Source organism: Aythya marila, assembly GCF_965140915.1.
Source record: "Aythya marila genome assembly, chromosome: 2".
In the NCBI taxonomy this organism is placed as follows: domain Eukaryota; kingdom Metazoa; phylum Chordata; class Aves; order Anseriformes; family Anatidae; genus Aythya; species Aythya marila.
Genome location: NC_139043.1, coordinates 31,307,113 through 31,323,721, shown reverse-complemented (window position 1 = coordinate 31,323,721; position 16,609 = coordinate 31,307,113). Strand labels below are relative to the sequence as shown.

Here is a 16,609-nt window from a genome sequence, read left to right as displayed (position 1 = left end):
GCTGTCCTGGTCCTGCTCCACCAGTGGTGTCACTGCTGGGACCTACCAGCCACCTGCTTCACCCCGAGGGCCTTAAGGTCACCCTTACGGATGGTTTGCTCATCCAGAACTGAGCCTTACCATACAAGAAGCTTTGTCCTTTGGATCTGTTCTCCAAAGAAGTTTAGTTTTACATAAATCTGTACTATTTCTTCATCATGGACTCATTCAATTAAAATTTTAATACGGGAAGCTCATGCTGCTGCAGGCCTGGTTTACAAGTACATACTTCTGCCAACACTTCTTCCTAGCGTGAAGAAAGAGAAACTCAAGCTCTGTGGCTAGAAAGATGCTATTAATCACACCGTATTATGTAAGCAATGGTCTCTCAACCCTGAAAGCTTGCTTAACTCTGTTAACAGCGCTCTAACTGTATAACGCGTTCCCATTCACCAGACTGTCTCATCTAGTTGCAATGTCACTAGCTGGACGTTTTAGCAGTGTTTCAAATGTGTAACTTGGCAAACCGCTGCTTTCTAGTCTAGGTCTACAATTTATTAACAGTCAGAAAACGCCAGCACGCACTGGGAAGCGCCAAGTCTAGTTCACAGTCCAGGATGGTTTTGTTTCTTGCAAGTCATAAAAAATAAAAATCAAGAGTTACACCGAGAGGCCCGCATTCATAACCACAATTTAAAGCCACCGCTTTAGCAGACTAAGAGCGTTTCAAAACAACCGCACTGCTAAATGGCCTTGTGAAAAAATGATTTCACACATCTGCAAGGAGAGTTAAAATGGCAAACCATGATACCACAGGATCTTTCAAAAATGCTACAGGATCCAAGCTCCTCTTCACACAGAGCTCAAGCATCTCTTTCCCCCATGTAGCTGTCTCAGCAACCAAGAAACAGGAGGTGCTTTTCAAGTCCATTAGGCAGGTGATCCAGCAGCCACCTGCAATGAGCAACAGCCCAGCCTCCAGCCACTGCCAGGCTAGGTGTGACATATTTATACACTTTACTTTTGTGGTCACCTATTATTTGTAAGAGACACTGCAAGGTATAATATCTCCAAGATTGTTTTTTTTTTGTTTTGTTTGTTTGTTTTTTAATGCTTTTCCTGTGATGCCTTATCTCTTGCTCTGGGACCAAAATTGTTAGCTTCAATAGATTCAAACCCTGCGGGCATGGGGTCTGTAAAATATCATGCAAGCCACGCAATAGGAAGATTAGGTCTTACCTATCTCAGTTCTTACAGAGCACAAATGTGTCTTTGGGCTAGCATCAACACTGCCTACTACTTCCTTTATGAAAAAAAAAAATAGAAGCTTTGGGGGCAAAGAAATGAACAAAGGCACCTGACCTCATCCTAGCACTACCAGTACATTTTTCCACTTGCTGTAAAAGTTAGAAATGCATAGGTTCAACTTCTAGCACTAGACCTCTTTCCTTTGACACAGTGTATTTTTAAACTGCTAGAAGAGTTGCATGCACCTTAAGGTTGACTACTGGATTTTAAAGCTGTTTCCTGTGAATATAAATTATGCCCTTTAAGACAGCTGGGAATGAGAAAAAAAAAGAAAAAACAGTTAAAGGAAGACTTGCAACTTGTGGCAGATTTAATGACTAGAGGTTCAGTGCAACAGAAGAGACTCTTGAACAGTTAATTACTAGGAACACAGGATCTGCCTTCTTCTATATTTAGCTTTAAATACATCGTGCTCTAATCTGCTCGAGTGAGGGCCAGGCTTTATAAGGCACTCCCTACAGCACTGGCCCAGAAGGAGCAGAGGCACTGTCATCAGGAGACTACAGAAGCACGAGCCTGAGCAAAACTAACCCAGTGATTTGTAGAACTGTAGAATATCCCAAGGTTGACGAGACCCACAAGGATCATCAGGTCCAACTCCTGGCTCCACAAAGGACCACACAAAATCAAACCAAGTATATGAGAGCATTGTCCAAATGCTTCTTGAACTCCAGCAACTCAATGCTGTGACCAATGCCCTGTGGATAACTAACTTGCAGCTACAAGATTTATTAGAAAAATCAAAAACTGTATGATTTAAAAGTTTTCCAGTTTTGCACTCTTGTTAAGAGGATTCTGCAAAACAGAACTGAAGGACATCTACAGTTGAAGATATGATGAATATAATGATACAGCAGTTTTTATAATCAATCAATCCTCACAACAACTAATAAAAATTGTAGCAATCAATAAAACCAGCATTAACTAAAAAGATTAATTAATAAAAACAGTAAAGTTCAGAGCTTTAGCAAGTTTGAATTTGCTTAAAAAGTTAGAAAAATGCAGTCTTTTATCCATGCCACAGGGAAATTCTTATGATGATTAACTCCTAAATCATTTAAAGCCTTGATAAAGCTAATGTTTCTGCCAAGCTAAAACACTGGGAACATTTGGTTGTGGAAATATATAGCTCAAACTGAAAAAATAAATATTGGAAACCTTCATCCAAACCAATTCTATTTTTCAAAGCATTATTTTACACGTTCACAAAGATGTCAGAAACATCTGAGATTCTTCAAACATTAACATGCTTACGAAGAATTCAAAACCAGTTGCTTCACAGCAGCAAAACTGCACCGCCCCAGCTGCAGAAGGACAGAAATACATGCCAGGCAACATCAAAAGAGAGCAACCATTTTATTAAACTCCCCTCCCAAAATTTTATGGCCTTGCGTGCCCTGGGCAGTGCAACCCAGGGAGGAAGCCTGCAGTGACAGGCTGCAACCCCTCACATGGGTCCCAGCCGCATGGGTTCCCACACTGCTGGCATTCGATTGAGGTGGTGCTGGGGAGCAGCAGGGGCACCACGAGCACAGCTCTCACGGGAACGGGTGCTGGAAGGAATCATCTCCAGCCCCTTCCTTCACTCAGACATCGCGGATAACATTAGCGCTCATCATAAAGTCAAATGAAATACAATCATAGATGGTGAGAGTTTCTATGGAGAAAAAAACAAAAACAAAAAAAAAAACACATGTATCAAGATGAAGCTTCTCTAGTAGAGGAATATCCAAGCTATTAAGAGGTTTTATTGTTTTATTGGGTCTTTTTCATCCAGGAAAGTAATTAGGCATTTTCACATTCATATCACTAATGTCAGACTTAGTTTTGGGGCTTTTTTTTTTTTTCTTTTGTCTTTCAGCAACAAGCCAAGGGGGTATACTAAAAGCAAATTACCCAACTCTGGTGGCACAGAGGAAGAGCTGCCCTTGCACTTCTGCTAGAGAGGAAACGTGTCAACATACTGCCTCTGCTGTCCGGGAAGGCAGCAGGCAGCTAGGTTATGAGTGAACAAAATCTGTAGGTGGAAAACTCATAAATCATCTCCAGTGCAGAGGAACAAAGCGTTTTAAGGGGACGACAGGACGGAGTGGATGTAATGTAGCCACGGGTTCTTGCCAAATCCTTGTCAGGCTTCCCACTTTCCACTGCGATGTTCAGCCTGTGCTGCGATTCTCTTTTTCCGCAGGCATTTCTCTGCAAATCAGCACAGTGAGAGGAGAGCAAACGCAAAGCACATCCGTCATGCAACCTCGGCACTTGCCACAGCTCTCACCTCACAACCGCAGCAACAGCTGCAGCAATAAAACCTTTTCTGTTACAACACTGCTTTCACACCCTTCGCAAGAAATTCACCTTGGGTGCCAGCATTTCCCGGATCTGGTCAGCATGAAAGAGAAGCCCTGTATTTACCCATGTGAGCCTGTACGTCGGTTGCCAGTATTGTGAAGAGCAGCAGAGACACTCCCTACAGCCTTCTGAAGTTCCCTTTGACACCGTTACAAAATTAAGGAAATAAAACTGTTCTGTTTGCGGTTTACCAGGGTCCCAAGTGCTGAGGGTGGGAGAGGAGCAGGTTATGAAAACACATCTCCTCTGCCTCTTCTCCCTCTTCAATTACACTTCTGGAAATCCAGCAAGGGCAAGTGCCCTCACTTAGGGCTGAGTGACAGGCATTCATGTGGACTTGTACTGTTTCAGCACCATTTTCTTGCTCTTGCCCTCTACTCCCAAAACATAATTTATTTTTAATAAGTGACTAATAACCTGAATGTCTATAACTTCAACCAGCAGCAGAAAGAGCAACACTGGAAGCTGTAAGGTTTATCTTGCAATTTTGCCCTCAGTTATGACGTTTAGGAAACCTTTCTCCCAGTGATCTCAGTCATTACTAACAGCTAGAAAAGCATTTGTAATATTTAAAATAAAACCTGTGAGGGAATTTTGGAAGGGTGAGAATATGATCTCAGTGGTAACACGAATGGATTAAGCAGTCACACAATTATGTATAAGTTAAATATTATCAACCTCGTGCTGTTAATATTTCTGTGTAAAACAACACCATTAATTCATAAATTTATTGCTGAAAACCACATCTTCTGTTAGGCATTAATTTTGTTTATGATCTTACAGTGCACAAAGCAACTAGCTACCGACCTTTAATTTCGTACTTGGAAACGTGCTATAGTTACAAGTGGATATCATGTTTAGTATCTTAAGATAGCGGTGTAAAAGGTTTTTCTGTAAGCACTGAACACCTTGTCTTTTCCAAGAAAGCTTTCCAAAAGCTCTGAAGGCACTTAATTTCCTTATTATTTTTTTTAATATTTTTTTTTAAGTCACGGGACAGTGTTTTTCCACACTAAAGAGCAAGTGTCCACTGCAACAAAAGCATTTGTCTTTTAATACTATGTCTAAGGGGTGAGAGAAAACAAAGGGGTGAAACAATTGGAGTTTGTTCCATTCTGCAGCAAGTACTCAACCAGCAGAAAACAAATACCAGAACAGAATAAAACTTACCACACGTTAAACAAAAAATAAAAAATTGTGCTCACGCAAGACTCTGCAGCCAAGAATTCTGTGTGATCAGTGATTAGTTATCCAGCTGACAACCAAGGAAGTGCAGACAAAAATGAGAAGACAAACTCACTAAAATTCGCACCATAAATCACATCAACTGACTGCTAAACTGGGATGCAGAGGGATATGCTTCTTGAAACACAGTCAAAAAAAAAAAAAAACACCTCACATCCACTAATTATAATGCAATCACGGACTGAAATAGATACAGAACCCAACGCACAGATTTCAGAAGAGCAGGTATTTCTTAGGTCAGTAACCAAGGATTTCTAAAGAAGCTGTTCAGCTGAAGAAGGAGGTAAAAACGAGGCAGAAACCTCCCACACCTGAAGCACTCCAGATGTACTCCACCAAGTCAGGGAACTGCAAATTGAACCACCAAGGCAACGGGCTTCTGTGCCTCATAATCAGCAGCCACATGAAATATGCGTGAGTCACGGCACAGTCAAAAAGAACAGAGAAAAAAAACTTAATCATTGACAGGTGAAAATACAAGTCAAGCAAATGAAATCATACACTCGGGTTGACACACACAAAAAGCTATCTTTCGGTAACAAGGTTTCTTTCAGCAGCTGAAAGGGGTTATTAGATATAATTCTGCAAGGGCAAGGTATTAGTAGGAGCTTTTCAGCTGAGAGCTCTCTCAGACTGCTGCACTCCTAACTGGAGCACCCCAAGGTAATGGAGACGATGTATTGCTTCACATCCAATAAATATCAATTTTAAGGTGATGGTAGTCATCAAATTAAAGCTTGCATGGATTGCCAGAAGAGAAACATTCTAGAAAAAAAAGGCGATAATACGGATTGGAAGAGATTAGGATCAGGTTAACTTAGAAAACAAGCAGAACACAACACTTCTCCAAAGTTAACAAGGTTTTTTTTGGTGGTGGGGCTATTTTGGTTCTTGTTCGTTTTTTATGCAAGACACCACTTTCAACGGACTATATAAATGCTAAAAAATGATCATTTAATTCAGAGGAGCATTATATGCACTGTTTATCCTGGAAAAATACAATAGCTATCACTGTAAGAGATAATGGTACTGTAGGAACATGGTTTAATTGAACTGAAGTTCTGCAAAAACCTGATTATGATGGTACTGCCACAATTTTGCTCTACCCTTCATTAAAGTAATGCTTGGCAGAGGAAGGTGTACTAGATGCTCTTCACAATATACAGAGAATAAATCATTTACTGGAGTTACTTTTTATAGTTCCTGTGCACCAGGAACTAACAAACCAAAAAACGCAAGTATGCAGGGGAAACCATGCTAAAAAAATTATCAGAGAAGCCTCATTCCTAGCAACGAATCTGTCAGACACAAGACAATATAAGAGCAACTCAGCAATGGAGGCAAGTACAAGAGCACATTTCTCATGTGCAGTACTCTGCTCAAGTCCACCCTGTTCCTCTTTGTTAATGCACACTGACAGTAATATTTTCAGTGTCAACCCTACTCATACAATTCAACAATCACATCAATAAAATCAGAGATGTGACAGTTCTGTCTTTCTTGTTGTCTTAAAGCTTTGTGCATCAGCAAAAGCACAGGAGACCACTGGTATTGCCAGGACATGGCACTGCAGGATTTGAAAACCTGTAAGTAATCTTCAAAACAACAATGGCTAAGCTCAAAAAATTAAACATAAAGTATGGATTCTGCAGAAAGCACTCCCTCCCAGCTGCTAACAGTTTATTATTTCATGAACTAAATACAGTAATTGGAGGAGGGATATATTAATAGTCAGCACCTCTTACAGCCTTGCAAGTGGTGAAGGCCTTGGCTCTAGTAAGAGACAACTGCTGCATGCAGTAAAGCTCTTTTAACTTAAAATTCTCTGATTATTTCTACAAAGCTTGTACAAGGAAAATGAGTTCACCACGTTAACACGTGGCTCTTTACCTTCAGGGCAATGAATGGGCTTTCAAAGGCTTGAGTTCTGGTATTTCTGGCTAAAAAGCAATGGTACGAAGAGCCAGCAGCAGAAGCACGCAGTGTTTTGCACCATGTCAGCTATTCCAAACATACCAACTAACACCGATTATGCTGTTAGCAGCAGTCACTTGGACAGAAAAGGAGCCTGTAACTGACTTGCATCTCTCTGCAAACCAAAAGCAGTCTCTGTGGCTGCTGCTTCTTTCTCCTGGCTGGCTGAACACACTGACAGGATGCAGTAGTTTTGGTGAGCAAATTCCTGAAGTGGGTGATGAGAGCACTAAATATCCACACACCTTCAACATGAAAACAGACAGCTGTTTTCTAGGCAGTGATTGATCCAATTTCTCTCAGTCTAAGCTGAGATAATTCTATGGCAATAAATATGACTTCCTATCAACACGTTGGCAGCTGAAAAAACACACACAACAACATGTGGCACAGAGTGCCTGCATAACTATTAGCCTTTGCAGGTCCGAAAAACAGATAGTAGAGATTGGACAAGCAAAGAGGGGACAATACTTGCTATCCTTCCCAAGACTTGGCAGCCAACATATCAGAGCTCTCAGTCTTACTTCAGAAAGTAATTAAGTAATTTCTTCACCTCTGTGCAGCAACTCTAAAGCTCTTATGATACATTCAGGGAAAAAGAGTGTGTCTAACAGAAGGGCTATCAAGCATGAGGATGGCAGAAACTCCTGAATTGAAAATTGCTGGAAGTGTGACAAGTGCATGAAAGGAAGAGAAATGCAGAACTCCCATCTATAGAGATTTATACACACTTTTTTTTCCTTTTTCTTTTAAAGAAAACCTACCCAACTGCTATGGGCCATTTTCAGAGACCGGGCTCTGGAGCAAAGGCCCATTTGTCCTAACAAGTCAAGCTTGGGTCTGAGGTCAGGGAACTTGCCGGCATCATGCATCCCACATAGCTCCTTAGCTCTGTACTTCAAGAAATGCTGTCTCTCCAATCCCCAAATGCACAAGGGAGGTGTTAATCACCCATGGCAGAATATTCCACCTGAGAGCACTATGACAAAAGCACTGCAAGCTGGGTGGAAGAGCAGTAAGGCCAGGTAAGGAGAAGAAATAACCAAAATCACAAGAGGACTGACTGGAGTCAGCATGTTATATTACACTTGAGTTATAACATGTTGTAACATGTTATAACTTTAAGTTGCTTCTTTTGAGAAGATGGAAGACATTTAAACCGGTTGTCTTCAGTTGTGAAAGCAAAAAGCTGAAGCACTCCAGTGTTAAATACTTACATGCAGCCAGCTGCTTTGTTCCAGTTGCTGTCTTCCTACCGCTTGCTCCCATGTGATGTCACCACTCTCAGCACTGTGACATCTGAATTTTTACAACTGATGTCAGCCTACATTACAAGTATAGGTGAAGGGGCTATTACAAGTGTATGACTTCTTGCCACTTGTAGGGGAATTCAAGAGCTAAACACACATTCACAAGTTAAGATAACCACGGCTGCTTTATTCAGCGTGAAGAAAGCCCTGCATTACTTCAACTTTTTGTATTCTGCCATCAACAGTAGTAGCATGACAAACACTGACGTGGTGAGGACTTTACACGGCTATCACTGCCTGATGAGAGGTCTGGGTCCATGGTTAGCAAGGTAGCCAGGCAAGGAAGAAATCAGTCAGCTGTTAACTGGTACAGGTTATTCAGTCAATAGCCTCTTATGGCACTTAACCAAAACATCAAATTTATTACTAATTGGTATTGAACAGGGCCAAATATTTTGAAGTTAGTAAATTGACTGCCACGACTGTCCTTACGGAGCACTACGAAGCAATGGCTGCTGCACATTATGAATCGTGAGAGCATGCAGGCAGCTCAGGGCTCTGGCCACGGAGCGGCTCCCCACACCGTGCCCAAAATGTTGGGAAGAAACAAGTCAATGAATCCAGCCGTATCACATCCTATGCTACTCAGCCTGGCATCACACAAATGCCATGCTAAAATTCTCCTAAACCAAGCTGCAAACTGTGCAGCTGAGGTGGAAGAGGCAGCTCCTGGCTGCTCCCACCAGCAGCCAGCCATGCACTTTCACTCCTGTCCTGGTATGCTGCTGGATGGCCCCGCCTCACCTGGGCACCGTGTCTTAGCCATCAGCATGAAACGCACCCTGTGCTTACACTGAAGAGCCAAAAACACCCCTCCAGCTGAGGCACCTCCTTCATCCCGATGCAGACCGGAGCACAAATCCAACATCCCCCCCACTCCACCATATTATGCAGAAAATCCCAAATGAGGGCAGCGACGGTTACACTACAGCTGCTTCTGCATTTGACCAAACTCTAAAAATAAACAACAACAGACTTCTAAGTCTGACCTCGCAATCCTTGGCTCCCTTCACAAACAACGGAGAAAAGCAAACATTTCCAGAAAACTGTTTGTATGAAGTACTCTACTTGCCCAACTTTGGGTAGGATGTAAGGGAGTCTCCTGCAAACAGCTTCAGCTCTACATTTTTAATCGAAGTGACTCCGTCATAAATTTCCAACTTCCTACATCAGTTTCTACAGTGCTGCAAAATCAATTCATACCTGTGCACTTATAATCTGTGTAAAGTCTACAGCTCAGCGACAGCTAAATATATCTCAGAGTTTAATTATACAGTCAAAATTAACAATAGCGCAATCACTAATGGTGTATTACTCAATTCTATAGTTAAATCAGTAGACTTAATTGCTTATATTTCTTAAACAATTCATAAATTTCCATTGTTTAAGGTTAAAAATACAGTTTACCACAAACACACTTGGCAAGAAGCCACCCACACCCAACTCACCTTCTGAAGCCATGAGTCAGTGCAGGAATTACCAATTTCTAACCCAGAATCACTAGAATAGGTTTAACAGCTTCTAAAATGGGCATTGAAACACCCCTGTGCTGGCCAGCCTCGCTTCCTTCAGCAGCAGGAGTGTGCGTCCGGTTTGCAGTCATTTGGCCTGCTTCATTGTCAGCTCAGCACAATGGTATTTGACACAATTAATAAGGAAACCTATTTTACTGTTTACAGCATCATTGTTCATGCAGCAGAAAGACCAACATCAGCAACATCCTTCTGCAGGTAACATAATTACGGCCCCACCAGATGCATGTCTGGAGGTGTACACACAGAAATGGACACAGAACTGAGTACGAGCGCCAAGAAAAACTACGTTAGATTTCTACAACTCATTTCTTACAGGAATGAAAGATATTAAGAATTTATAAGATTTATTAATGAGACAGCTAAAGGATTATTTTTTTCTCCTGAATTAAGGAAACACAATGGAAGGCTTGATTAGTTCCCCTGAGGACTTCAAAGCCACATCAGTTAACCCAGGGCTCCTGAATGTGGATTTCTCATACATCTAGAAAAGATTTCTATGAAATACATTAACTTTCAGCGAAAAAAGGGCATATACCCCTCGGTGCTACACCTCATGGTTTCTGAAAGAAGCAGCAGCTTGTCAAAAGCCAAAAAGACTGCTAACAGATCTCTTATCTATTATACAATGAGGGGGGAGAGATGGAGAGAATACTTCTAATGTAAAAAAAGTGAACTCATGCTAAAATCCCCAAAATGTAGATCTTTTTAGACATGGAGACAGTCAAATTCTCAAAGTCAATGAGCTGACTGTTAAAGCCCATGCAGTCCAATGCATTTGCATCCCACCTTGAATACTGCCCTGCCCAGCTTGATACGCTGCGTGGAGCTGAGAAACTGAAAAACCTGGCATGTGTCCTTTGCTAATGGGAGATAAAATGCAAAGGTGGCTGAAGTGCCAATCTATATTTCTTTTTCTTATTGTAAAATAAAAGAAGGCAGATATTCAACATGAGACTCAATCAGGGGCTTTGTGATACTTGGCATTTTTCCTCTATTCTTGGCAACGTTGCAAGGCCATTCCCTTTCGCAAATATTGAGGGAAAAAACAGAGTTAGTATTTCAGACCGTGGATATGATGATATGAAGCTTTTTTAACCAATTGTTGAGAACGCTAATTAAGGTAGAACACTAATTAAGGTAATTCAGTAGTCTAATAACCTAGTTATTAACAGGATCTGAGAAATTTATACTGGGATGACAAAAAAATAAGGTAAGGTTAAAAAGAGTAAGTGGGGAACATCTTGGTCTACAGCAGGAAGATGATGCCTGTTCCCCCAGAACCATCTTCTTCTCCCTCAGCTGCACAAGACTTGCCTTGCCTCCTCACACCATAATGCCGATTTTGTACCACTGAGAGGTCCCAGGTCAGACTGGAAAAGGTATTTTGACCAAAGGAGAACTTGTCAACAACTGTTTACATTCACAACATAAAACAAAAGGGAAAGGGAAGAAGAATCAGGCCTTCCTGCTGCCAGGAGGCAAAAGCAGCTGAAGGAGGGCATTCAACCACTGAACAGATCCTAGCACCATGCAGGCTGTCCATGAAATGCTTCAGCTTGAAAGACTTGGTGTCAGGGAGCTGTGGGACCACTGGTTCCTACTGGCATTCCCCCAGAAATAAATAAAAAAAAAAAAAGGCAGGCTATGAATCTCAATTACGCATGCCACAGTGATCACAGAGGAGTTTTAAGGGACTGCTTTAGAGATCAGAGCTCAAGGACCAAACCACACCAGAGACATGACTGAGCTGTGCACCTTGGCAATTTAGCAGTGGTCACCACGCAGCCTGCTCTGTAAGGACAGACCTTGGAGGCACATGGCAAAGCAAATAAACTGACACACCAAGGGCAGCACATGTTAGGAAGAGAGCACCCTGACTTCCCAGTACACACCAAGAGTTCTGTTAACACTGTAACAAAGTTAAAACAAAAATTGAAAATATAAAGACCTCACCTCGTTCCCTTTGGAGAAGTGAATTATGAGCATGCTTTCCTAATTCATGAAAAAGTCTTCCATTACAGTTGTGCAGAACAAGGTGGCCAAGCTCAAAACCCAAAAAGACCCCATCATCATATCTGAGTACAGGAGAAGCAAGTGTTTCCCCGGCCTGGGAAGGCACAGGCTCTTATGGGCAGAGACAAGGATTCAGGAGGCTCTGGGGACATGTTGACTGGGGCCTCCTTTTGCCACAAAACAGAGGGGAAAAAACACAAAATCATCTTGGACAGAAGATAGGATTCAACAGCACAACACTGACCTTCCATAGAGCTCACTGGCTTGGGGTCCACAGGTCCCAGTCACACAATGCCATGCACTGAGATAAGACGGTCAAAGCAGGCAGGAGAGAGACCACCAGCACGAGTTTCAGCAGCAATCTCACAGGCACAGAGACAATGACAAAATCAGCAGCAAGGCGCTAGCCAAACCCATCACATCAACCTTGGCTAGCACAGAGAAAGGTGCAGACTGGGAAGCATCTCACCATCTCCTCTTCTTCTTAAAAGGGTTGACTTCTTGTGTATTTAAAGAGCATACTTTGTTTTTTCTAATTTTCAGTGCAAATAAATGCCTACCCTTCTATCTACTAAGGCTCAATAACACGTTGCTAAGATTTCACATCCTGTGCCTTATCAAAAGAAAAATGATTAACGTATAACTTCAATGGACTGAATGAATTTTCCCTCTTCAAATTATTTCTAGCGAAGCAAGGGATTTTATTTATGGAAACGAAACCTGAAATTAAAGGACTGCTTAAGCCTGTAAATTACAAACTGTTGAGCTGCTTAGACTTCTTTTTCTGCATGAAACGAAAACATATATTTAAAAAACACGTTAAACAGTGGTCAGCACAATGAGGTGCAACCCCAAAGTTGTATTTAATTGTTCCATCTGGAGTGGCAGAAGGGTGTAACTCACTGGGAATGAAGACATCACAGGAGATGTTTCCTTCCCATCTCCCTGACTGACCTTTCTGTCCCAGACTGTGTCTAGCATTTTTCCTTGCATGACCTGTCTGTTCTCCACTCTAATTCTCACCAGAGATAATCCATCCTTACTGAAGCTGAAAGCAGTAATCTTGGTCCACTGCTATGAGTCCGGAGTAACTACAAACAATCTCTATACAGAAGGTCTGCATCTGACACTACAAATAACTCAGAATGGAGCAAATCCTTCCACAGGACTCCAAAAAACGTGTATGTATGATATATTCAATAAATTTAAAAAAATCTACAGAAAAAAAAAATCAATACAAATACCACTCCTAAACCACGTTTCTGGTCTAAAAGCTCTATGAAGCATAGAAACAAACAGCATTTACGGAGTCTCTGTCAGGGTAGGAATTGCTACTAATTCACTTCTTGGAAATATTTTCCTGCTTTCTAGGAATTTACAAAACACAATGTGCAACTCAAAAAAATATTATTTATTTTATATGGAGGAAGCATTTTACTATATTGAGACATTCCTGGTGACAAAAGCATTTCTAAAGACACAGCGGGAACAAGACAAAGCAACAGAAAATAAAGCTGGTACCACATTTACCAGCCTTTACCCAGGTTTCAGCCTCTGTACTTACTCACAACCAGCTCACCTCTTAACAGCTTTCTCCCTTTGCCTCAGCAGTGTGCACCAGGATGCCCTAGTGTCTCAATCTGATGGACGTGAGCTGCCCCTTGCAGCCATCCAACCCCATGGCACAAACTGGGAGCCGATTCAGAAGGTTCCTTTGCCAGCGATGCCTCACAAATACATGACTGCCCTTGGTTGTGTTTGCACTACACAACCACACTTACAGATGACCAGAGCTGTTAAACCAAAGTCAACGAATACTCTTTTCTTGAAACTCAACTTCACTATGCTCTCAGCTTTATGGCATGTAGGAAGCTCAAGCTGCATGTGCTACATACAAGCACCACACCACCACAATTCTTCTCTGGTCAATGGACTCTCTTTTTACTTTGGACTAGCTTTTATTTTGACTTTTGCACTCATTACAAGATCTCCAGTTAGATCTAAGCATAGCACAGCAAGTTCAAAAGGGTTTTCAGGCACTGCACTCCACACACTGGTCTCTCCAGGGAGAAGCAATAGATTTTTCCATTTGTCAACTTCCCTCTCGCACACCAGCTTTACTGCTGAATGATCCTCAAGTTTTTCAGTTACCTTTGAACAGATCACTGAGATTTTAAATTAACAAGAAAGCAGAACAACAGCTGAGGAGAATTCATATTTAATAATAGTGGATCACGTGGCAAAAGAAACAGTACCTGTAATCAAATCCACAGTTTAAAAGAGAACCACAGCAGTTCAGAGGTAAAATTCATCACAGATTTTGCACCAGAAGGGACTTATTTTACTCGTAGGCTCGAGCAGAGAGACAGGCATGGACAACAGCCTACTGTCAGATGTGCAACTCAAACATGAGAATTCAATTTGAAAAGGAGGAATTAAGACAGAAAATACGCTGAGAAGTGGGGAAAAAAAAAAAAAAAAAAGAGTCTCTCAAAGCAATCTGAATAGTACATATCTGTTCAATGCATAATTTTACTCATCTTTCCTAAACAGTCAGCTTAGATCTGCAAACACATACACGTATCTGTAGGTGACTGTATTATGTAAGCAGAGCTTAAAGAATCTTATGCTAAAATTTTACTCCCAGATTAGATCTAATCAGATATATTTAACCCAACTACCTCCAGTTCATCAGATAAAACCTTTGATACTCACAGACAGAAAATAGCTCGGGACTCTCCAGCCTGCATCAGCAACAGCTATTGACACACAGGTGCCAGGGACTTCCCCCAGTGTGGTGCTCAAAACTACAAAATGGTGGAGTGGGACCTATATCGAAACTTACCCAGTGCCCTTCTGCACAAAAGGGTATTTCTGTGTTGTGCAATCTTACATCTCTGGAATTTTTAATTTATTTTACCAGCACGTATCTGAATGGGCATAGCAAACCAATTCCTTCAGAAGCTGTGGTAATCCAGAATTAGTTTAGGAGACACCAGTTGCAAAGCTTAAGTGGGCAAGAACTTAGTCTTGCAAAGGTGCTTAGCTGACTGTCTGATACATATTACTCTGCAGCCACTAACCACATCTGTCCTTGTCAGCCAAAAGCTGCTTGTACGCATTTGTTTTATTACAGCTGGACTAAAATGAAAGTATATACCTACCTGGAATTCATATACATGAAAGTCAAGTTTTAAATAATTTGTTTCTCTTAATCAAAGAGAATAATAATAGCTAAAAGTCTCCTAATAAAAACAAAAGCAAAAAAAAAAAACCTACTGTCTGAGCAAGTTGTTTATATCAGGATCATCCAGAAGAAACAATTAAGAGAATACAAAATTGAGTCATTTGTTTGCCATATTATAAGTCTACTGATGATCATATGAATGGAGCAGGGAGTAAACATGTCTGAAAGTAATGGTGATTATTTTTTAAAAGAAACTTTTAGCCAGGTACTACAAATGCACATTTATCTAAAATATTCACATTATCTTCATCATCAAAATACCCGAGCACCTCAAAAGTTTTTCTTTATGCACTGCCTTACTATCTGGGGAAGATCACACAGGTAGCCCTTGCACAGTTTGGAGTTAAAAGATATACACAGAAATAAAAGCATATACTCAGAAATGCACTTCACAGCCAATATAAGATGGTAGCAGATGGAAATCTCTCTCCATGTCTCAGGTGAACACCCTGGCTATAGGAAAACCCTGTCATTCAAAGATGTATCTATTGTGTTTGAGCACGTATCATTCACTCCTGCAGGTAGATATTTTCAGTTGTGTTTTTTTGTTGTTGTTGTTTGTTTTTGAGGTATTTTAATAATCTACTTTTGGTTCAAAATAAGACTTAGCAATGTTGATAGATCAGACCACAGATTCAGCAGCTATCTTGAGACGCAAATACAGAAGAAACCTAGAAAGAAAAAAGTGTTTACAATAAAGCAAAAATACTTAAGTCAGAGTTATACAATGCCAATCAACAGGGAGGGGAAAAAAAGTAACCTATCCACAGGCTATTTAAGAGGGAAAAACCATTGGCTGTTTCTAGCAATTAAAAAACAAAACAAAGCAAGACTACCTTGAACTTGCATGAACTTGAATTGATCTAAATGAATAATCCTGTTAGACACTCCTTGCTTTGGCCAGAATGTAACTATCAGGATTGGATTCAGTAGGTCCAGAACCCAGCAAAGGTCTCTCTCAAAGGCTTGGCTCTAACTGAAGGAAATTCCCCACAGCACAGGGCAGAAGGCAGAACCATTTTAAAAAAAATAATCACTTGAGAACCATACAAAATGGCTTTTACACAGGAATGACTAAATAGACTTAAAATGTCAGTGTGGCAGAAAGACAAAGGTGGGGGATGATACAGGTCTATCAAGCTTTGAGTGCCTGTCAGAGGTGAATAGGGAACAGTTTTTCATTAATTCTCAAAAGAGGAACTAGGGCGGGGAATTAAAAAAAAAAAAAAAAAAAAAAAGAGGAAGAGCAAAAGAAGCCATTAAGTAGCAGGTTCAATAACAAATAAATAAAAGGAGATAATTTTTCATGCAGCTGTGAAAGTTATAACCACAGGATGCTGCAGATGCAAAGTTTACCTGAATTCCAAAAAAAGAGCCCACAACAACACTGCAGACTACCAAGTTATAAGATACACCAAGATACCATCCTGCGTTCAGGAAGCGCCCAGCTGTAAGACAGTGGGATGGAAGCTAGGAGAGTATGTCATGGAAATACTTTGTTGGCTTTTTTTTTTTTATTTTTCCTGAGGTAAAAATGTAGCGGGTCTGACCATGTTTCTGATCATCTGGCACAGAAAGAGGCTATCGGATCTTTGAGCTGTGACACCATCAGCAGAGTACAATCACCACGATTCAGGTGAGCCACCAAG

At 41.0% G+C, this 16,609-nt stretch overlaps 1 protein-coding gene across 1 annotated transcript in view; it reads right to left on the bottom strand.

Moving 5' to 3' along the window:
- BZW2 (basic leucine zipper and W2 domains 2) overlaps window positions 1-16,609 on the bottom strand; it is a 55,559-nt gene that overhangs the window by 36,593 nt on the left and 2,357 nt on the right. The window lies entirely within an intron of this gene.